Source organism: Mustela erminea, chromosome 4 (genome assembly GCF_009829155.1).
Source record: "Mustela erminea isolate mMusErm1 chromosome 4, mMusErm1.Pri, whole genome shotgun sequence".
NCBI lineage: Eukaryota > Metazoa > Chordata > Mammalia > Carnivora > Mustelidae > Mustela > Mustela erminea.
The window spans coordinates 81,877,743-81,901,504 of NC_045617.1; the positions used below are offsets into that span (position 1 = coordinate 81,877,743).

The 23,762-nt window shown below is 39.4% G+C and overlaps 1 protein-coding gene across 5 annotated transcripts in view; it reads right to left on the reverse strand.

Annotated features, from left to right (window-relative positions):
- Positions 1 to 23,762, reverse strand: part of SLC35F1 (solute carrier family 35 member F1) — a 391,058-nt gene that overhangs the window by 270,385 nt on the left and 96,911 nt on the right. Inside the window, exon 1 of one of the 5 annotated variants that reach the window (XM_032339700.1) lies at positions 4,656 to 4,676. The exons of the other annotated variants lie outside the window; for them this stretch is intronic. The gene's annotated coding sequence lies outside the window, so the exon portion shown is untranslated. Of the gene's footprint in view, positions 1 to 4,655; positions 4,677 to 23,762 lie in introns of those variants that run through there. 5 annotated transcript variants of the gene reach the window in all.

Genomic DNA, 23,762 nt, shown 5'->3' on the forward strand with positions numbered 1-23,762 from the left:
AAAGGAAAATTAAGGAAACTTTTGCCCTGAGTCCTGCTTTAGAAGAAATACTAAAGAAAGTTATGCAGGCAGAAAAGAAATAACATTAGAGAGAAATTTGGTTCTTCAACAATAAAGAAAAACATATCAGAAATGAGAAATATCTATGAACACGCAAGACTATAGATATCCCCCTTAAATTCTTTAAAATGGTCTAAATGCTTTAAGTTAAAAAAAAAAAAAGTAACACTTTCCAGTAGGCTTTTGATGTATGTAGACAGAATACATAAAACAACCACAATATGAAAAAACAGCAGGAGGGCATGGCGATGGAATCTATTTGGCTGCAAATTTCCCTATTTTACCAAAAGTGGTACAATATTAACTCTAAGTAGGCTGAAAAAAAAATTTCAAGACATATAACCAAAAGCCACTAAATAATTTAAAAGCAAATACCAAAACATATTCAAATAATCCAGAAGAGGGCAGGAAAGGAAGAACAAAGGAGTAACAGGCAGGGGAACACACAGGGAAAAAAAAATGATAAAAGGCAAAGCAATATCCATAAAACTGTCTAAGATTGTATTCAGTGCTAATGGTCTACACTCTCCAATTAAAAGGCAGAGACTGACAGAGTAGATAAAATGCAAGACTCAAGTATATACTGCTAAAGGAGATACACTTTAAATATTAAAACACATAAAGGTTGAAAGATAATGGATGGAAAATGTATAATATTTAAAAATTAATTATATAAAGGCTGAAGGTGCTGTATTAGTATCAGATAAAATGGACTTTGAGACAAAATGTATTCCCAGACTAAAGAGTGATATTTCATAATGATACAGGCAGAATTCATCAGAAAACAATCATAAATATGTAAACACTTGATAACAGAGCTTCATAATACATGAAACAAAAATTAACAGTTAAAATTAGAATCAGGCCATTCCAAAATCATAGAGATCTATCACCCCCTCCCAGCAACTGATAGAACAACCAGACAAAAGATCAGCCAAGACACAAAAGATCTGAACAACAGTATCTTCACTTAATTGATGTTTCTAGACTACTACATCCTACAATAGCAGAGTATACCCTTTCTTTCAAATGCATAGATGCACTTACCAAGACAGATCATAGACTGAGATTTAAAAGATGTCTTAAGAAATTTGAAAGGATAGGGGTGCCTGGATGGCTCAGTGGGTTAAGCCTCTGCCTTCAGCTCAGGTCATGATCTCAGGGTCCTGGGATGGAGCCCTGCATCGGGCTCTCTGCTCAGCAGGGAGCCTGCTTCACCCTCTCTCTCTCTCTGCCTGCCTCTCTGCCTGCTTGTCATCTCTGTCTGTCAAATAAATAAATAAAATCTTTCAAGAAAAAAAAAGAAATTTGAAAGGATAAAAATCAGATGTTCTCTGACCTCAACCAAACTAAATAGGTATCAGTATTATTATGATACCTAAAGAAAACTCAAATATCTAGAAATTAAACCACATTTCTAAGTGATGGATAAATATCACAAGGGAAATCTACATGACAAAAAAACCGCACAACATATCAAAATTTGTAAGTTACAGCTCAAGTTGTGCTTGTAGGAAAAATATGCTGGTATTAGAAAAGAAGAAAAAATAAAATAAATGACCTAAGATTCTATCTTAAAAAGTTAGAGAAATAGGAACAAAGTAAATTCAAAATAAGGAAATAACAAAGGAAACAGCAGAAATAAATGTAACAGAAAATAGGGAAACAATAGAGAAAATTAACAAAGCCAAGAGTTGGCTCTTTAAAAAGATCAACAAAATTGACAGATTTCTAGCTGCACTGAATAAGAAAATGGAGAAAGAACAGAAAATGGGAAAGATGTGTCAACACACATCTTACAGACATAAGATGACGAGAGAATACTAAGAACAATTTTATGCCCACCAATTTTACAACTCAGATGAAATGGACAAATTTCTTGAAAGTTACAACTCAGCAAAGCAGGCACAAGAAGAAACAGAAACTGAATAGCCTTGAATCTATTAAAGAAATTGAATTCCTTATCACACATTGTTCCCCAAAGAGAACTTCAGGCCCAAGTGGTTTTACCAACAAATTCTAAGCAACATTCAGGGAAGAAATAATGCCAATCTTACATAAACTTTTTCAGAAAATAGGAGTATGAGATACTGATCAACTCTTTTTAAAATGCCAGTATATCCCACTACAAAATCTGAGTAAAAAGATATAATTCTATCTCAATGAAGTTGTAAAATTAAAATTAAAAAGTGGAGTCCTATTACTATATACCTTTGTGACAAAGTCTTAGACCATACAGAAATGACTTTTGCTACAGAAAGGCCTCTAAGGGCCCGATTACAATACAGCCTCTGGTAAAACACAGTATCAACATACTCTCTAGATAATTATCTAATCATTTTGTTCTGTAGCAGAGAAACTACAGCCCACAGGTCAAATCCAGCTCAGCACTGCTTTTGTATTGCCTGCAGGCAAAGGAACAGTTTTTACATTTAAAAAAAATGTTATTAAAAAAAAAGTAAGGAGGGGCACCTGGGTGGCTCAGTCTTTAAGCATCTGCCTTAGGCTCAGGTCATGACCGCAGGCTCCCCGGATGGAGCCCTGGATTGGGCTCCCTGCTCAGCTGGGAGCCTGCTTCTCCCTCTCCAGCTCTCTGTGCTTGTATTCCCTATCTCTCTCTGTCATAAAGAATAAAACCTTAAAAAGAAGAAGAAGAAGAAGGAGAGGAAGTAATAGTAGTAGTAGTAGTAGTAGTAGTAGTAGTAGTAGTAGAGGAGGAGGAAGAAGAAGTAGTAGTAGTAGTAATAGTAGTAACCAGCATTTATGTATGGCCTGCAAGGCCTAAGATACTCACTCTTTGGCCTTAGCAAAAAAAAAAAAAGAAAGAAAGAAAGAAAAGAAAAACGAAAGAAAGATAAAGTTTGTTATCCTTGTTAGAATAAGAGGTCTATGACAGTAAGTAATTGTATGATTTCACTCTCAGAAGGGGCAGGTATGCAAAATGCTCAGAGACCAGGACATAGGCCAGTCCTCCCATTCTGTACCCTTCGCTTAGCTCCTGATTCATTCATTCATTCATTCATTCATTCATTCATTCAATAAGTATGTAAGTGAGCCCTAATATATATGCGTCACTTTACCATTATATCTGCAATATAGTGATGTACAAACTAGGCAACCCACCCTCAGTGAGCCTATGCGGTTTACAGTAGAGATTTCAATGTTTACTCAATGAATGACTCAACGATTCCAGCGTGGTTTTACCAAAGCCACGTGGTCACAGTGATTACAGCCCAACATACCCTTTCCATCTTTTGCTGCTGGAGCTAACTTTGCACTCTGCATTGAATTCTATGCTCCTTTGGACCTGAGGTTTCTTGTCATTCTAATACAGAGATAATTACACACTTCGTGATAAAAGATGAAAAATTAATGTGAATGTATAGGATGAAAACACAAGATTTTATTGCAGTCTTGTGCCTTCCTCAGTTGGATGTTTTAAAATTGTTAATCCTTCTCTCAAATTGAAACTCTTTAAATCTCATATTTAAAATAAAATGAACACAGCTGAATATTAGGGAAAGATAATGCCTAGGCGGTTTTGTTAATGTATCCAAAAATAACTGCCTATTTTCAAGTTAATAAAAAAATCTCCCAATCCAAAGCATATGCAGCTTAATGTGTTAAAAAGCATTAGCTAACATTTACTTAGCCACTGATAATTATTTGGGTTCTAAATCCAGAGGACATAAGAGAGATTTTCAAAAGGAGTTGAGGGCAGCATTAATACGGGCAGAAAATACAATGCTATTGAACAAAACACAACTGAGGATATTTTCTGGATAAAGTGGTTGGAATCAATTATTTATTTCATCAGATTAAAAAAAAAAATTGCTGGAGGGAAGACCCAATCGAGGGAACATGTACAAGAGAGTGTTGAGTAAATGATGTTCTTAAAGTGACATGGTCATCAAAATAATCAGAGTGACTTGGGTTGCAGCGATGTCACCATAAAGAAAAGAGGAAGAAGACTAATGGTTTATCACTTGCAAGCCCCAGTGCCCAGGAGAAGTGGACACATTTGAGAAAGGTGAGAAAAGCCAAATAAGAATGATTAAGACGTAAGAACTTAATTGAAGGGAAAGGACTTAAAATTACCTAAAATACAGACTGAAGGAATCAAGGTCAAGAAACCGAGTTGGCTCATGAAAGGTATTTAATAAGTCAAGACCTTTAAAGCCAATAGTTTTTCTGGGTTGTAAGAGAGCATGGTGACAAATTACAGCCTAGGGAAAAGAAGTACGCTGAATAATATCAAATAGCTTCTTTAAACAATACTAGCAGCAACCTTCCTAACCATCATTTTTATTAAACTGGGATCACTTGTAACACTTACATCAGGCTGGGAGAGAAACAGCCCCCATGGCATGTAAGTTATTGAAGATTTGATTCCTATTCTTACTTCTAGAGCCAAAGAGCATTTGAGAAAAGCAAGACGGCAGGAGGGATAAAAAGGGCAGAGGTGTTTGAGGCCGAGCATCTATTCTCACTCCACTTCCTTGAGCACAGAGACGGTAGGAGCCACAAGCACATCATTAATCAGGATGTCTGAAACAAATACAATGATTAAATTAGCGAAAAATGGACAAACCTACCTTGTTCTGGTCGTTACAGCTGTAAATGACCCTGTTGTCACCTCCTTCTATCCTCTTTCATCTCTTTTCTATGTTAAAAATTTAATGATTATAGAAATCAGAACTTATAACATGAAGAAAAACTTTTTTTTCATCATTACAAAGACGAATAATGAAAGAAACAAAATATCTCTGGGTTTACTGGGATATATTAAGCATTCGATTTTAATACCCTGTGACACAGTTTACACACACATACACACACACACACACACACACACACACACAAATACTTCCTCCCAAATACCTATTTAGGTAAGAACTCCAACCACGCTTTATGTATACGATTTTAGCATATTCATTCATCATGTACTCATTTGAAGCAGCCTCAGACTAACCAATTGCTATAATAATTCTTTGCTCCAGCAGAACCTCCCAGCAGGTCCATCTGAACAATTGGGAGCCTGGAATCCCCTACACCTCAAAGCTGTATGAATCCTCCGCTAAAAGTAATAATCTGTAAATTAGCTAACATTATAGCAGACCTCATACCTGGCCTAGAAAGTTATATTTTATGCAAAAATGACTTCTAGTTCAAGATGTATATTTACTTAAAATTTACTACTAAGGGTTAGATGCAGGGAAAAAAGAAACAAAGCTTTCCAAAAAAATCCCAAGTGTGAACAGGTGCATTCTGAATCACACCTTCCTTCAAAAACATACTGACTTTCCACTTCTCATTTCACTCTATTTAAAAATAAACTCCGCATTGAATGTACCACTCTGGGCTAATAGTGGGAAAAGTTGTGAGTGTTTGGGGAACAGGGGGTTATATGGGAACACTCTGTACTTTCTGCTTGGTTTGTAGTGAACCTGAAACTGCTCCAAAGAAAGAGAGTAAGAAAGAAGTAAATAAGTAAAATCTAACAACTCAAATGTTTTACATGCTGTCATGAAAAACATTAAGACCTCCTTAGAGGGCACTCATTTTCCAAGAGTGAGACAGGGAATGACACTATTATTAAAGATAACAGACTGTTTCTTAAAATACAGATATGAAGAAAGCTTCGAATGGCAAACAGCTCTGTATCACCAGGGATCTCTAATTTTATACATCCTAGTTGCAAAAATCTCAGGCAACTGGGTTGATTGTTCGGTGTGTAACTCCTAAATATAGGGGATGGTTGTTTTTCCACCCCCTTTCTCTCTATGCCCAGAGATCTGTCCATTCTTCCTTTATTGCTTCCTTTATTGGTGCTTCTATGCACCCCAACAACTCTCTCCGGTTTGGAGCATCCTTAGCCAAACTGTGTCATGCTCTCCTCGGCTTCTACTTGTTTCTCCGAAGCCATGAAAATGATGCTCTGCTCTTCCAGAATGGGTCAGAGCAGAAAGCATTCTGGCCAAGGCTCTTCCAGTGGCAACGAACCATTAGTCGAAATCAAGAGAAGGAGCAGTGGAAGATGCTGACCGCTGACACTGACGGGAAGCAGAAAACCGGAAACCCACTCTGGACCACGCAGGTCATGCCTCGGTCCCAGCTACGGCATGCTGCCGAAGCATAGTCAGAAAGGTCCCAGACATACACCTCTTACCACCTCTCCTACAACTACTCCCTTCTCGCCTTACTGTCCTTCTACGAACATGGGAGGCTGCTCAAGCCTCTGCTGTGTGGCCTTCGGAATGTGAGTCCCCAAGAGGCAAGCATGGTCTTCCTGCCTAATCTCTTTCTAATCTTCAATACATTATCTTCCCCTGAACACCCTGCAAATTGACCTCTGAACACCTTTATCCCCATTCTTTATTTTTATGCATAATACACACACTCAATGTATGCTATAAACTTATTTATGTTCTCTCTTCCCTCACTAGAAGGGAAGAAAGGAAGAGGGATACAAAGCCCAGGACATAGGAAAAGCTGCATATTATAATTCACTTCTTCTTTTTTTTAATTTAAATTCAATTAGCTGACATATCGTACATCATTGGTTTCAAATGCAGTGTTCAATAATTCATCAGGTGCGTATGACACTGAGTGCTCATCACGTCACGTGCCCTGCTGAATGCCTACCACCCTATTAGCCCATCCTACCACCCACCTCCCCTACGGTTTGTTTCCCAGAGACTCAGTTAAGAGTCTCCTCCTTTGTCTCCCTCTCTGATGGCTTCCCATTCAGTTTTCCCTCCCTTCCCCCATGATCCTCTGCGCTGTTTCTTATGTTTCACATGTGAGTGAAACCATATGATAATTGTCTTTTTTCTACAACTGACTTATTTCGCTCAGCATAATCTCCTCCAGTTCCATTCATGCTAATGTAAATGGTAAGGATTCATCCTTTCTGATGACTCAGTAATTCGCATTAGCGTGTGGAGACTGTCAAGTATCATGAAAAGGAGGCATTTTAAACTATTTCCGCAAAGAAGTGTTAACTTTAACTTTTGTAAACATAACATTTGCTCTTGTAGCATTTACTAATAGTTGTCAGAACATACAAGCTGGGACACACTAAAAGATAACGTCCCTGCTGCCTTTCTCCTGCATGCTTTTTCCTTCATCCCTAGGCTTCTTCAAGGTGACCAAAGTCATAAACAAATATAACTGCCCCTTGTGGATCCTCATCTGCCTGACCTCTGCCCCATATATCTGAGCACTTCCTGAAGCATCTCCATCTGTTTACCTACCACTTGTTTTGTTCCCTCTGCTAGTTCTCTGAACATTCCTGGTTCCCTCTGTTGTTTCTTATCTGTCCTATAATTTTTATTTATACGCACCTCCTGAAGTTAAGTTCTTATTTCTCCTTTCGCTCTTCTTCTCCTTGGAGAGGCTGATCTTATATTTTCTTCTTTTTTAAGATTGATTAATTTATTTGAGAGAGACAGAGAAAAAGAGAGGGTGGGCACGTGCAGGAGTAGGGTGGGAAGAGGGGCTGAGAAAGAGGGAGAGAGAGAATCTGCAGCAGACAGCATGCTGAGCGAGGAACCCAACACAGGGCTCTAAATTCGGGACAGACCTAAGATAGACCTGGGAACATGACGTGAGCTGAAATCTAGGGTTTGACACTTAACCTACTAAGATACCATTTTATACTTTCAAGTTTCACATCTGTACTTTTCCTCAAGACTCTAACCTAAACCCTGAATGCTATTTCCAAAAATCAACTTGATACGGTCAATCCCTACCTTTTGCAAAAGAATATAGCTTTTTAAAAAAACAACCCAGGGGCGCCTGGGTGGCTCAGTGGGTTAAAGCCTCTGCCTTCAGCTCAGGTCATGATCTCAGGGTCTTGGGGTCGAGCCCCACACCGGGCTCACTGCTCAGTGGGGAGCCTGCTTCCTTCTCTCTCTCTGCCTGCCTCTCTGCCTACTTGTGGTCTCTGTCTGTCAAATAAATAAATAAAACTCTTTAATATATATATATATATAAATAAAAAATAAATAAAATTAAAAAACAACCCATATCCTCAGGTCTTAAACTGTATTTTCATCCCAAACGCCTTTATTTCTGCCCCTAGACACACCATTTTCCCTGTCCACCAGACTGTTAATGTTGGAATTTCTCTCTCACACCTGCTTCCCACCCCCCCACATCCTCCCTCTCCCTCATCCCTTAGTGTTCTCATCCTTTGCACATTCTCTCAGGTGGTTACGTTGTGCTCTGGGCCCCTTCCCATCCCTTGGGCCCCTTCTTTTCTTCCACCTGTGGAATTTCAAAACAACAGAACCGACCCCCTGAGTCAGTGTAGCAGCTCTGCTACCAATCATTCCTCCTTCCTCATTTGCCCCGTGCACCCAAACCAGACTTCCTGAGGCACAGGCTTCACTCCTGCATCTACCTGCTTGCTGCACTGTGTGAATCATCTCCATGTCCTTCAGTTTGCCGCAGACCCCCTGCTCTCTCTCCATTGACTTGTTTCCACTGATCTCACTAGACTCTCTCCAGAGTTTCCCAGTCTTTTGGAAAAGACTGAAAATAAAAAATTGAAACAATTTTACAATGAGAGTCTCGCTGATGTTGATTATAGTTGGGAAATAGAAAAAAGTATACAGGACACAGGGGAAACAGAGGCACTTAACTCTTAAGGAGTTTTGTCTCCCAGTTGGTATATTACAGTCAAACTCTACTATAGGCATTAACACAATACAGACAGCTACTGTACACAAGAAAATTAAAAATTCCAAGACATATTTTGGATTTTGCATTTGAATAGAAAAATCTATGAGTTCAAAAAAAATGTTAATAAAACCGTAACTTGGCACCATATTAAACAAAATTAACTCAAAATGAACCATGAAACTAAACATAAATTCTAAACCTAAAAATAAAACTTCTGGAAGAAAACATAAGAGAAAATCTTTGTGATACGCGTGGGTCAGGCAAAGTATTCTTCAAACAGACACAGACTGTGAACCATAAAAGAAAAATATAAATTGGACTTTGTCAAATTAAAAAGCTTTTGCTCTTTGAAAGGTATTGTTTAGAGAATAAAAAGACAAGCCACAGACTGGGAAGGAAAAAACTACAAAACACACATGTGATAAAGAGCTTGTATCTAGCATAGATGAAAATCTCTCATAGTCCAATCAATTAGAACACAAAAAGCCCAATTTTAATTTTTTAAAAAAGGAGGGCAAAATATTCACCAGTCACTTTGCCAAAGAAGAGATACAGATGGTCAATGAGCCAAGGCAAAGATGTTTAACATCATTAACTTACTAAAGAAAAGCAAAGTAAAACTACAATGAGATACCATGGCACACGTATAAGAAACACGAAAATTAGAGACTGACCACACCAAGAGTACTTGGTGAAATGTGGAGGAACTAGAACTCACCTACGCTGCTGGTGAACATAAAAGATGACTGCCACTGTGAACCAGTGTGGCCGTTTCTTACCTAGTTAAACAAACATTTACCATATGACACAGCAATCCCATCTCTAGTATTTACCACAGATGAAAGATAGTATGTCCAGGCAAAGGCCTGCCCAAGAATGTTTATAGTAGTTTTCACACAATTGCTGAAAGCTGGAAACACACAAATGTCCATCAACTGGTAAATGGGTAAACAAGAGAACAAAAACTTCTGGGATAAACAGGAATGAACTGATATATGTGTCAGCAACAATGAATCTCGAAGCATTAGGCTAAGACAAGCCAGACACAAAAGACTACATACTGTATGATGCTATGTATATTCTATTTATTTCATTCTAGAAAAAGCAAAGACAGAAATCAAATCAGGGGCACCTGGGTGGTGCAGTGGGCTAGGCCCACTGGGCATTGGGCTCAGGTGATGATCTCAGGGTCCTGGGATCGAGGCCCGCATCAGGCTCTCTGCACAGTGGGAAGCCTGCTTCTCCCTCTCCCTCTCTGCCTGCCTCTCTGCCTACTTATGATCACTCTATCTCTGTCAAATAAATAAATAAAAATCTTAAAAAAAAAAATCAAATCAGTAGTGGCCAGGGACTGATGATAGGAAAAGGGACTGACTATAAAAGGGCACCAGAAAAATTTCTGGAGTGACTGAATGTACTGTATCTCCCAACTCTGGTGATGGATACACAACTGAGTGCATTTGTCAGAACTCATTAAACTTCATACCTAAAAAGGGTGAATTTTCTTGTGTATAAATTACACCTCAAATAAACTTAACTTTAAAGAAATCAAGACTTTAAAAAAAAAACAAAAACAGAAAAGAGAAAGCAAATATTTTCTTTTCCTTATCCCAATCTCCTTATTAATTTCTCTCCCCAACCACCTTCATAATAATTTCTCAGCATCTACTTAAGGACACACTTTTAAATCCTGCAAATGACAAAAACAAGGTTAAGATTGAGTCTGAAGGTTTCCTGCTGCAAACAAAAGAGGAGTAAAAATTTACACTGCAGGGCACCTGGGTGGCTCAGTGGGTTAAAAAGCCTCTGCCTTGGCTCAGGTCATGATCCCAGCGTCCTGGGATCGAGGCCCACGTCAGGCTCTCCGCTCAGTGGGGAGCCTGCTTCCTCCTCTCTCTCTCTGCCTGCCTCTCTGCCTACTTGTGATCTCTGTCTGTCAAATAAATTAAAGGAAAAAAAAATTTACACTGCAAAATTTCCACAACTCTGGGATCCACAAAGAAGTTGTTAACAAAACAAGAAATTGAGCAGGGTCACCAGAAATGATGTTAATATTCTTACTAATACATCTTAAAGTGAGAGTGATTTTTTTCCTTTAAAAAAAAAAAAAAACCCACTCATCAGCTGAAATTGAACTCCATCTATAAAAGAAGTATAACCACCCACTTTCACTAAATATACTGTCTATGAATCCACACGAAGTTAAGAGTGTCAGTCAAACTGAACCACTTGCCTGGCCCCAGGGTAGTTTTTTCTGCCTCCGTGTCTTGCTCCCTATGTTCTGTGCACAGGTCGTGCTGTCCTCCCCACCTCATCAGCTCCAGAATCAGAATCCTTTCTGTCCTTCAAGGTCCATCTCAGACACTAGGAAGTTCAGGATCCTTTGAAAGAATCCTGATTGGATGCCATTGCCCTTTCTCTGCCTCTCTCTTAACCTTCTGAATTTCTGTACTATATTTATATGGGTACTGACATAATTCACCTATTGCCTTGCAAGCTGCTAGAGGCTGGAGCAAGTGTGTGTGAGTCATACTCACACCTCCCACAGCGCCAAGCACAGTGCCTCGAGAAAAGTGTCCAATGGACACGTGTTGAGTGGCAGAAAAATTAAATTTAGACTTTATCTGTGCTATCATAGAAAATTTGATGCAATCACAGAAAAACGGCCCATCTGAAAATTTTGCTGACCTCTATTTTATTTCAAGGTAACAGACTCACTCTAAATAGAAGATATATTCTGGTGTCTTTTAAAAACATATCATACTGAATTTCCCAAAGGCCAAAGCTAAAACACTTTGAGCAACAAAATAAATAAAGTGGTAGGAATTATAACCAAAAATGTAAAATAAATATCCATGAGTCTATACTCACCCAATTATATGATGGAGTAAATAAATGGAAAACAACAGACGATCTCCCATTCAAGGCAAGTGCAAATAATTTCTTTAGATAATCCACCTTCAAGAAGGTAGAACATAATTCCCTAAGTGTGGGCTTCGAAGAGTGACTTCCTTCCCAAGAGTACTGTATGGAAATGGGACATGGAGAAACCTGACACCACCTCAGCCAATGGATGAAGACTAAGATCAGGCGTCTGTGTGGCTTAGTGGGTTAAAGTCTCTGCCTTTGGCTCAGGTCATGATCCCAGGGTCCTGGGATCAAGCCCCACATTGGGCTCTCTGCTCAGCAGGGAATCTGCTTCCTCCTTTCTCTCTCTCTGCCTGCCTCTCTGCTACTTGTGATCTCTGTCAAATAAATAAATAAAATCCTTAAAGAAAAAAAAGAGTAAGATCAAGGTTGACAAGGTTGATAGTATGTACATTTGATGTAATATGATGAGAATGGCACATTTCCTCTCCAAAACACATAACCTGAGAAAAATATTAACAAATCAAAGTAAAAAACCTTCCACAGAATACCTGACCAATGCTCCTCAAAACTGTCAAGGCCATCAAAAATAAGTATTAAAGTCTAGAAACTGCCACCACCAAAAAGAGTCTGAGGAGACATGACAAACTACAGTGAGATGCTATCCTGGACACAAGTCTGGAACAGAAAATGGACATAAAGGGAAACCAAGGAAATCTGAATAAAGGTTAGAGTTTAGTTCACAATGATGCATAATTCTTGGCTCATTAATTGTAACATACAAATGTAGGATGTCAACAATAGGGGAGTCTGGATGTGGAGCAAATGGGAACCCTGTACTGCCTTTGTAATTTCCCTGTGAAGCTAAAACTGTCTAAAGTTAGAAGTTTATTTCTTTTTTAAATACACAAATTTCATATGTTAAAACTTTATCCTGAAAACATGATGTGCTTCTAGGCAATAAAGAGTTAAGTTATATCACAGGAGATTCGCCCTACAGAGAAACACATCTCAGGGGAAAAGTTGCAGATGAAGTTTCCAAATACAAATAAAATTAGTAGTTTTAATATTTACTCGAAGGTTGTTATCTTTAAATGCATCATTTTAAACTTATTGCACATGATTTCCTTTACCTTAAGTTCACCAAGAAGTAGTGTAATTTTATATTGAAAGCCACTGAAAAATGTATGAATTTATTCAAAGAAATTTACCCTGTGGTCGGCTTTATCGAAAACAAATTCCACTTGAGGAAATGATTGATTTCTCTCTTATCTTTCCCCATTCTGAATAAAGGGACACTATACATGGTTATTAGAATTTAAAAAAATGCTTTATGTTCTTAATTTTCACAATTCTCCTTCCAAAATAAACTGAAAAGAAATTTTATATTGGCAAGATCTTATGCATTTGCCATCGCTAAAATTATGAGCTTTTTTTTTCCTTTCTATCTTAATGAGCTTCCTTGAATAAATTATATCTGTATTGGAGATAGTGTGGTCAAAAAGACTGGGAGAGGGTTGTTTTTCATTTGGCTGGTTGTTTTTTAGGAAGGAAGACAGGGGAGCCTGTTCAGCTGCTCTATGAGCCATCCTCTAGGACCTCTCAAGTCATCTCCTTGATGACTGACCTGGAGAAAACCTCGGCTCTGAGGCTCAGATTCCTCCTTTATAAAATGAAAAGATTTTAATTCACAATCACTTACCTCTAAACTCACTCTAGCTGTAAAAACAAACAAAAAACAAACAAAAGTCTGAGTATTAATTTCACAATCAGCCTTTCAAATAAGCATGGTGGGCGTGATTCCCCAGTCACCTCATAGCCGCTCAAGGGCAGACTTTGAAATCCATGACAACAGGAATGGGATTTTTCTATCTCTAAACCAGAAATTGTGCTGTATAAGCAAAAACTCACTGGGGCCAACACCCCTTACTCAACTTTGATTTCAAAATTTGTTTCCTGCTCCCCTGTCTCTGGGAAGAGTCTTCCGAAACTAGAGTGCAGCATCCCCATGGCACCATGATGCCAGAATTCAGACAGACACAAAGAGAAGGAAAAAGGAGAAAGGGGAAAGCTTTGTATGTTTCAGAAAAGACAGGATTGTAAGAAAACTGTGCTTAAGATGATAACCTTAATATTAATATTGCTTGAGAACTCACCAAGGCTATCAGGGACCAGACACTGTGACATAGGACTTGAGACCACAGAGATCATATTTTCCATTTAAGTAGGCACAGATGAACAGTGCGGGTCAGCCCTTAGATACATTATGCCACCAAATACCTTCTATGCCCACCACCTCCCTTGCATCCATCACTTTTATTACCTTAGTTCGTTGTTTGTTTGACAAAAGAAGAGCAAGAAAAAAAGATGTTCACAGAGAAATATCCAAATCTTTACTCAGTGATTGTGTTCTACTCTGTCTCTATAGATAGTCTCTGGATTTCCCTCATCACCAGGCCAACTTCATGAGCATTTGACATGTCCAGTCACACAAGGCGACACACCCAAAAGGGCCTCCAGGTTGGCTTGATGGCTTTCTGGTCACCGTTTGAACTTCATAATTTCTGAACAAGGGGCTCCACATTCTCGTTTTGGCATTGTGTCCAGCAAATTATGTTGACCATTGCTTTTAAAACCTCTCATTTGGATCCTCAAAAATTCTGATCTTCACTTCTTTCCCTCACATTGAGTGAAGACATTTAACCAATCACCCACTGCACATCATGATTGATCCACAAAATTCCCTAGAGGAATATGTCCATACAAAAATGGCTGAGCATTCCTAGAAAAAATTGTCCAACCTGTAGTCTCAAGATACCCACATTCAGGTTTTCCATTCTCTGCCCAACACTGTCCATAGTCCCACATTTCCTCTGCCTTTCCATTCTCAACAGTAGCATTTTCACCAGTTTCCTTGAAACCCTATTAGTTTTCCCTCTCATCCTCAGGTGAGACATTTGCCTGCTTCTTCATAGATACCCTCCAGGCTTCTCGTACTCAACATCAACTCACCTTCCCCTTCAAGCCTCTGCCCATACAGTGACAATCATCCCTTTCTTTTCATTGTCCAAACAAGAGACATGACCTTGACCCTTATCCTTGACCCTCCTCCACACCAAATTCACTTCCAAGTGTTGCCGTCCTAATATTTACTCAAATCTATTCATGTTTGTCCATCCCCTTTGCCATTGCTTTAATTAATACATCTATAACTATCTTCTTGGTTTACCACAATAACATCCTGATTGGTCCCCATGTTTCCAGTCTAAATTTTCTTCCTGATCATCAAATGCATTTTCATGCTGTAGTCATAAAGAATTTATTTATTTTTTAAAAATCTGATCACACAGAAAACAAAAAATGCCACAAATTCTTCCCACTCCTATATGTATGGCTTTTTGCAATACAGTTTTGTCAATCCTCCCCTTCCCTCGAGAGGGAAGTCTACTCCTTTTCTGCCTCAATTCTGGGCCAAGCTTGTGACTTGCTTTGACCAACAGAATGTGGCAGAAGTAGGATACTGTGGGAGTTCTGAACTCAGCCTCTAGAGGTCACGGGGGTATGCAGGCTTCTGATGTTACTCAGGGCTCTATGCTGGTTGCTGGAGAAATTCCTTTCTTTGTGATGGATAGAAGGTTTTACTTGCTCACAGATTCTAAAATAGTTCTCTCTTTTCAACATCCTATCAATAGCATCCTGAAGTAGGACACTGTGAATTATCTTTGATCCTTTCCTCTACTTTATCCTCCATATTCAATTTCTCTACAATCTGATCACTGCTTGTTTCAAAAGCAAATCTCAGATGTGTCCTTTCACCTCAATCTCCAATGCCACCGCCTCCCCTGAGACTAGGTCCTTAGCTAAATTCCAGCAGCAACTCCTCAGCTAGCCTCTATAGTCTCTACCCTTGTGCCCTCCAAACATTTTAAGTATAGCACACACACTGATTTTCTTAACAAGTCTCCTATTATTTCTCACACACACAAAAGTCTGTCATAATCACCTATGTCCCATTTCATGAAGTCAATACTTTCTTTTTTTTAAAAGATTTTATTTATTTATTTGTCAGAGAGAGAGAGCAAGTGAGAGCAAGCACAGGCAGACAGAGTGGCAGGCAGAGTCAGAGGGAGAAGCAGGCTCCCTGCGGAGCAAGGAGCCCGATGTGGGACTCGATCCCATGACGCCGGGATGATGACCTGAGATGAAGGCAGCTGCCCAACCAACTGAGCCACCCAGGCGTCCCAAGTCAATACTTTCTATTTCACTTTCAAGGATTCCCTGTAATTCCTCCCCACAAGCCTATCCAAAATTATTTCCTAGGATCAGAGTTTGCTACTTTTTGAGAGTATGGGTTATGCCTCTTTGCATTTTGGAAGAACTACATTAGTACCTAATTTTAAAAAAAAGATATATTTATTAGAGAGAGAGAGAAAAAGAGCAGGGGGAAGGGGCATACTGATAGGGAGAGAGAATCTTGAGCAGACTGCCCAACATGCAGGGCTCCACCCCACAACCCTGAGACCATGCCCCAAGCCAAAACCAAGAGCCAAGTGCTTAACCAACTGAGCCACCCAGGCACCCCTCAAGTTAAATGTTTATATACAATATAGTTTGGTTTTTTCCAGCTTCATTGAGGTATTATTGACATATATCTTTGTATGAACTTAAGGTACAACATGATGATTTGATACACCTATATATTGTGCAATGATAACCACTATAGGGTTACTTAACACCTCTATTACCTGACATAATTACCTTTTGTGTGTGTGTGGTGAGAACATATAGATTTATTCTCTTGGCAACTTTCAAGTATATAACATAGTATTATTAATAATACATGAGTACCTATTTTCATGACAAAAGATATCCAAGGATGACTTCTGCTTTTATGAAAAGAGTCCAAAGGCAAAAATATCGTTCAGGCTTCATTATGCAGCAGGCCCTTAGAGAGGCAGTGAGGATCATGAGTAGCAAGAGTGGCCACCGCTAAGCTCTTTCTCTTAGAACTACACTCTGTCTCAGCATTGAGCTGCCTTAGCTTTGAAATATGTCTGTGAGCATATGTGCTTCATCTTGATTTATTTTATTACTATCAGCAAGATGTATCCCAAGGTATCAGAAAAACCTAACACAGGTTATTTTGGGGGGGTAGCTGGGAATGCTCAAAAATATTTCCATATAAGTTAATAGTAATTGCTTCTTAACTGTGTGCCATTTCATCTCAGGAAAGGTTTCAGAGGAATACTCGACTTTCCAACAATGGTAGAAACCTGGGGTATCCCTTCGTGTACACCCTCTTCACCATACTAGTTCAATTCTCTCAGCTACATAGAAAGTGCTCAGTCATATCCCACTGCCCTCTGTCAGTCACGGATACAAATTCATGTATGCTTTGCTCTCTATTAACTCGAGTTCTACTAATTTTACAATTTGAGTTCTACCTCCGTAACTCCTGGGCCCTAAATTAGAGACATGACACTAATCCTTACTCTACCAAAAAGTAGCTGTTTATGACCTGACGTTTCCTTTGTGATCACTCCCCTTTACTTTCCAACCATCTGGTGTGTTTTTGGGAGTTGGGCACCGTGTCATATCTTGCTCAGGTAACCCATGGGACGTGGCACATAACTAGCAATCAGAAGAGTCCAACATGCAAACTAGTGGTTAGGAGCAAACATCACACAGACTCTGGGGCTCGTAGGAGGCAACTGGTGTTCAGTTTTAGTTCACTATAATAATCATACCATGATACATCCTAATAAATGATGTCTCTGAGAAAGGGACCAAAAATGGAGACACTACAAGGACTCATTTTGGCTAGTTTAAAAGGTGAAGAAATATCATGTCTATTTTCATTGAATCTTCAAATGTGCCAGAGGCCAATCTCTGATATTGTTTCAAATGCTGTGATATTGTCTAACATTTTAAAAACACTCTCTATTGAGGAAAAAGACATCATGATGAGTTAGATCCATCATGATAAAGGGCATAATACAAATAGGATGAGTGTTTTGTCCAAATGACTCTTCACTGAAGATAAATAGCTAACAAATCAAACAGTATCACCACCATCCAACTAGTACACAAAAATACACCTACATTTTCTCCACTAGGGTTGCCCAAGGGATTCAATCTGAAATAAGAGACTTAAAATGGATGAGGTCAGAGTCACTTAGGATAATATATTATTCTGTGCATTATAGAATATGAATCAAGAAGCATGGAGATATGGGAAAGATGTATAAAAGAATAATTTGTGCCCAAGAACAATATTAATTTTCAGAACTTTTCCTCCCTTGTCCCTCTTCACCAATCCATCATATATACATACATATATATATATATATACATATATATATATATTTATATATACACACATACACACACAGACATACATACACTTCAACACACAGTAGGTGCTAATTCTCTACCAATAATACTAACTAAATACAACTACTCAGAGTAAACAGAAATCTAACTTGCTTCAACTACCAATTTCTATCCTTATATCTTATTACTCTTTATTAACACTTAATACCGAAGATGTATTGAAATGGTCACACCACAAACATGTTTCATTATTTGGCACTGAAAACATCAGCTAAGGATTTATTTACCTACTATATAAAAAATAGACACACATATGGATTAAATGATGTATAGACAATGTAAAGTACCAAAGGCACCATATATTTCGGTGTATCTATTCTAATATCAAAACTACATTTGCTGAAATCCAGTGTTGAAGAGTACTAACCCTTGGTCAGTTTCACATTGTAAAAGCTATGGTATAAATTTATACATGCAGAAGATTAAAACCACTGTCTTTCAGGTTAAGAAAAAAGATAGGTGGAGGCAGCAACTCCATTGGTTTTGTCTGACCTGACGCATTCAACTTAAAGAGCTGAAATTGTTTTAAATGATTTTATGTCTGCTGGGACAGTCCTCATCAAGCACTATTGTTACAAAGCAAATTGGAATTCTCTGTCATGGCATGTGAACTGGAATGTCCTCAAAGCTGTGCAAGTTGAGGAAGAGTCACTAGAGGTCAATCAAACGACGATGTGTGTAGCATAGCTTAACAATACACATTTGGACTCCCTGCAGCTGCCACCAGTCCCATGAGCCACACGTCACCAGCTGGCTCCATGGGCTCAGTAAGAGAGCATGAGATTTTTTGGAGGAGATTCCACTACACAGTACTGTTCATCATTATTCTCATTAACAGAAATATTCAAAGGTTCCTGTAAAACCCTATGTCTACATCCCAAAGCATGAAGGCCTTAGTTTTACATAGAAAGGCATGTTTACAATATCCTTATCTAAAGCAGTTTGGTATTAACAACAACAACAAAGATGTGTATAATTTGCCAAACTACAAAGTGCTCTGCACAGACACAAAGGAATCGACCCCTACAAAATGACTCATTTAATCTCGTAATAGCCCTGTAAGGTAAAAACTATCATGCCCAGTTTCAAATGATAAAAGAAGCTCAGAGAAAATGAAGGATTTATGCAGCAAGTAAATGATAAAGACTGTCCTTTGATTACAAGTCTAATGCTCCTTCCACTTAAAGAATCTAGATTCTGATAATGACCACTTACGGGCACCGTACGAACTGCGGCTGTGGCTCTTGGGGCTGAGGCTGGAGGACTGTAACAGCAAAGTGCAAAGTAATGATAAGGCCCATTGACTTCTTTATGCATTTTTAAAAACTGATCTTAAATCAAGTTGCCATTAACTACTCCACAAGAAGGGCTCACCCCAGTCCAGTCCCTCTCTTATTACGATGATCTTAGAAAACAAAATGAAAAGGGAACTTAACTTCAAGCACTTTATTTAATGAGCAGAGCTTACATAAGTGTGCAGAAATAATACCCTGGAGCTATTTTATATACGAGCCACAAAAGATCTACCACAGATGAGTGACAGAAACATAATTAGTACGAGCTCATGCAGTTGCCGAGTTGCTATTATTTAGAAGAGCACTCTATTTCCAGTTGAGCTTTTGCTACCCACTGAATATCAGTCACCAGAAATTGAAGAACGGTAGCCCAAGAACAGATAAACCTGCTAGGAATTCCTGGGGAGCACTGCTGAGAGGTCCCTAATGAGAAGCCATATTCCTATCCTGGGCTGCCTTTGATGCTGCAATGTAACACACACACACCGAAGGAAAAAAAAAAAAAAAAAAGGAAAACGTTCCTTTCTTGGGAAAGCAAGCACTGAGATAATGGCACCCAGTCAAGTATGGACTTGCTTGCCCTTTGTCCACAATCTAGATCACATCCTGCTTGCAGTCTGGCTCCAGGCTCAGGAAAGGCCCCTGGAACTCATCCTGCAGTGGCCACTGAATGTAGTCTATGCCCACGTGAGACAACACTGAGAATACTAACAGCTTCTGTCAGTTCTAGAGTGAGCCAGAAGAAGCAAGGCATTGAGTCAATGTTCTCTCTGCGAGATGAGCTCTTGAAGTTACTCCCAATTTTTTTCAGAAATGTTCCAAGGAAGGAAAGACAGGGGAGGGAGGGAGGTGTTACACAGATCCTATTCTCTAGGCAAGCCTGTGTGCTTCTGGGGAGGAGTGAGAGATAAAGTCAGCCTCAATCTGGCTACGTGGAGCCTGCTTCATGCTTAAAAACAATTTTGCAACTTCACTGCCTGAGTGGTTTGATTGAGGGACTTATTTGTTGTTAATAATGGCAATGGTAGAAATTGTGAAGTGGGGAATTGTGGAGAGGGGGCAGGAACGATTTGGAGCTTTTTCTTTTTGAAAATATTCATTAGAAGGCATGCCTTTTAACCTTGAAAGCACTATTGTAAGTATTCAAGAAAAATATCTTGGATGAAAACCCAGGACACCAGCAATGAATCCAATGCTGATTAGTTCAAGCACTAAGCAAATATTAACCACCAGACACGGTTCAGGCATTGACTCCACCATTCACTGTCACACAGTGGCTTGGAACCAGTGTCATTCTATAAAAACAGAAGTTCTTGAACAAAGAATATCTGCAGTTTAACCCTAAAATGTTGATTTAAGAAATGAATTCTACTCAATTTTAAAAGAACAGGACATAAATTATGCTACCTCACCCTCCCACCCTTTCTGATAGACTAGACTGGACAAAAGAATGTTTTGAAATGCGTAAAGGGCTTACAGAATTCCAATTCCTTAGCCTTTACTTAAACCAGTATTTCTGTGGGAAATAATATTACATAATGAATGACCTTTTTTTTTTTCTTGTGTTCAGCATGAAACAGTAAATATTAGGCACACCATTTCTCCCAAGGATTGAAATGACATGAAAGAAGCATGAATAGTGATAGTTAAAGCTATTAAAAACACTCATCCAGACTCTGGTGCCTAGAGGCTGACTTAGAAACATACCAAGGGGGAAACCATGAATGCTGGGGTTACAGAAGGGCTCCTAGGAAATACAGCAGACCAACTCCAAGACTAAGGTGTGGAAAAGAGCAAAGGCAGAACGAGATTCTCAAGCAGCAGAACTCACTGGATAGGAAACAGGAGAACGGGTGCATGTTTTAAAAGTCGGTTAGATCTCAAAAGGCAGGTGTGACCAGACATGTGACCATTTCCTTGATAAAAGCCATCTTCAGGAAATTAGATTAGTTTTGTAAATCATCTTCCAACAAAGTACATACAGACTTCTTTAGCAAGTAGCTGGATTTCCTAGCTGTTCAGGGCTCCCTGAGAGCCATCGGCTATATCTGAAAACCCTCCCATATACCAAAATGTACTAGTAGAGTCCTTGCCCTTGAGAACTTTTTGGTCTAACAGAGAGCTGTGCGAATAGGGGTGGGGGGAACTCTGTCTTAAAGGAATTAAGAAGTGGGATGTGATTATTTCCTGCTGGGGAAGTAAGAACTTTTCATTTAGGCAGACCCCTGGGGACTGAGGTTGGATATAAATTAAAGACTAGAATTTAAGAAACAATGTTTGTAGAGAACATTGAGAACACAAGCTCAGCTGGTGTGGATGGGTGAAAAGAAGCAGGGAGAATTAAAAGTGGAGAAAGTCAGCCTGTGGATCTACTAGGACACGCAAAGCCTCCAGTTTTAGTGCCGGAATTTCTAGGCAAGTGTCTGTCCTACTACTTGCTCTTTAAGCTCCTACCTGATTATCATAGACCCTCTAGCCTGTATAGATGGGCGTCAGAGGGAGGCTGATGCCTACCCTCTCGCTTGGTCTTAGTCCATTTTTACCCTGTCTGTGAGTCTGAACACTTGCTCTAGGACATATGGTGACATCTCCATTTCCGCTTCCCTTAAATTCGGTGTCCTTCCGACTCTCCCTGAGAGGGACACAGCAACACCTTCAGCTTTCAGTTGACCTCAACTTCTGCTCCCACCATCCTCCACAGTCCCAGCCTCGAGAAAAATCCAACACTGTTTCCTGTCCTGACCATACCCACCCAAAAAGATATCTTGTGACAACTGGGTATTAAGGGGATTACATGAGAAGTAACAAATTTGCATTTGGGTTTCAAAACCTGAATGTCACAATTATTCCTAGCATGCTCTTTCTGCGTTTACAGACTCTTGTTTTCAAAGCATTACCATGGTTAATACACCCTAGCATCCTGTGGATTCCTTGTACATTTAGGGCCCATCATTTCTCAGAGGCCATCAGAGCCCAGTGTTGGGTCTATACCAGTGAACTCCTCCTGAACTACTCCATCCCGAGAAGAAGACATCCTTCCATAAATCCTGATAGTCCTCAAACTGTAGGGCATGTGTTGAAATCTTCATAATAGTGGGTAACACACACTGAATATCCACTCTGTTCTGGCGTATTATACACAATGCTTTGTTTTATCCAGATTACATGCCTACAAGGTATGCCATATTACACCCATTTCACAGGTGAGGAAAATGAAACTGAGAGACCAGCAACTAAGATAATTCAGCTAGTAATACGGATTCAAACTTCAGTGTGAGCCGAACGCTGTTATTTTCCCCACTAGGTAGCAAAAGCAGTCTTAGATGATTCCATAGTATTTTTATGTCCTATAAATCTCAACTGCAAATTCCTGTTGTTCTGAGTTTGTCTGATACTCAGCACAGTGTTAGGTTTATTGTGGGTGCCTGATTGACTAATTGTGCGCATAATATATAGCGTGACTGGAAAATCCCTGTACAAGTGGAAGAAACAAAGAATGCTGTAGAATTTTACTCTGAGGCACAAACAGTTGGACAGATTCACATGGAGCCAGTACAGTCAGGTGTGACAAGACAATAAAACAATGGAATCGGTCAATTCAGTGAGAAAAATGGCAATCAAAGCTGTTCTAAGCCACGGCATGAATCAAAACTAATTCCATGAGAGCTTCAACTGGCTATGCGGAACCTAATGTTCTCATGGCATCTCTCCCCGGCATCAGCCTCACAGAAGCTGTGGCAGATACTGCAAAGGAGAAATGAACTTTCCTATTTACAGACATATCCACCCCGGAAAATCATTACACAGACTTACTGTTTTAAACATCTTGCTGTTTTATTGATTTGACTGAACTGAAAATATTGTGGTTTCCCTTCACTCCAGATACAGGAAGTATGTCTGCTCTCAGGGAAATTTAACCTAAATAGAAATTATGCCATCTTACCCCATCTGACCTTGCAATGCATACACTGCAGATCAGTGTTCCAAGGCCTGCTGCCCAGTCTCCAAAGCTCCCCCAAGAATGTCATATACACAGAAAGCTGGCACCTGGATGAGCTTCAAAGTCCCCACATGGGCATAGGGGTGAGCTCATCACATCAGGCTAAAAATCACCCTTTGTTCACAGTGTCACGTCTTGGCTTAGTAGGAGGTGGCTTCTTCACAATCACCTCCATTCATGAGGGGAGAGCCCTGGGGTCCACACTGAACAGATCTTCATTGAGCTACAGAAAACAGAGAAATAGCTGCCATGCTTTCCCAGTGATGTTATTAGTATTTAAGTGCTGTTCTCTGGCAGGGGTAGGGGGTGGCGGGGGGCAGGGGACGTTGAGAACCCATTTCCAAGAAGGGTCTGACCTATTTTCATGATTCTTGGGGCACTAAATGAACTAATTGCTCAAAAATTCCAAAGGGGGAAAAAATCAAATCCATCCAAATTCTAAGTAACCACCAGAGAAG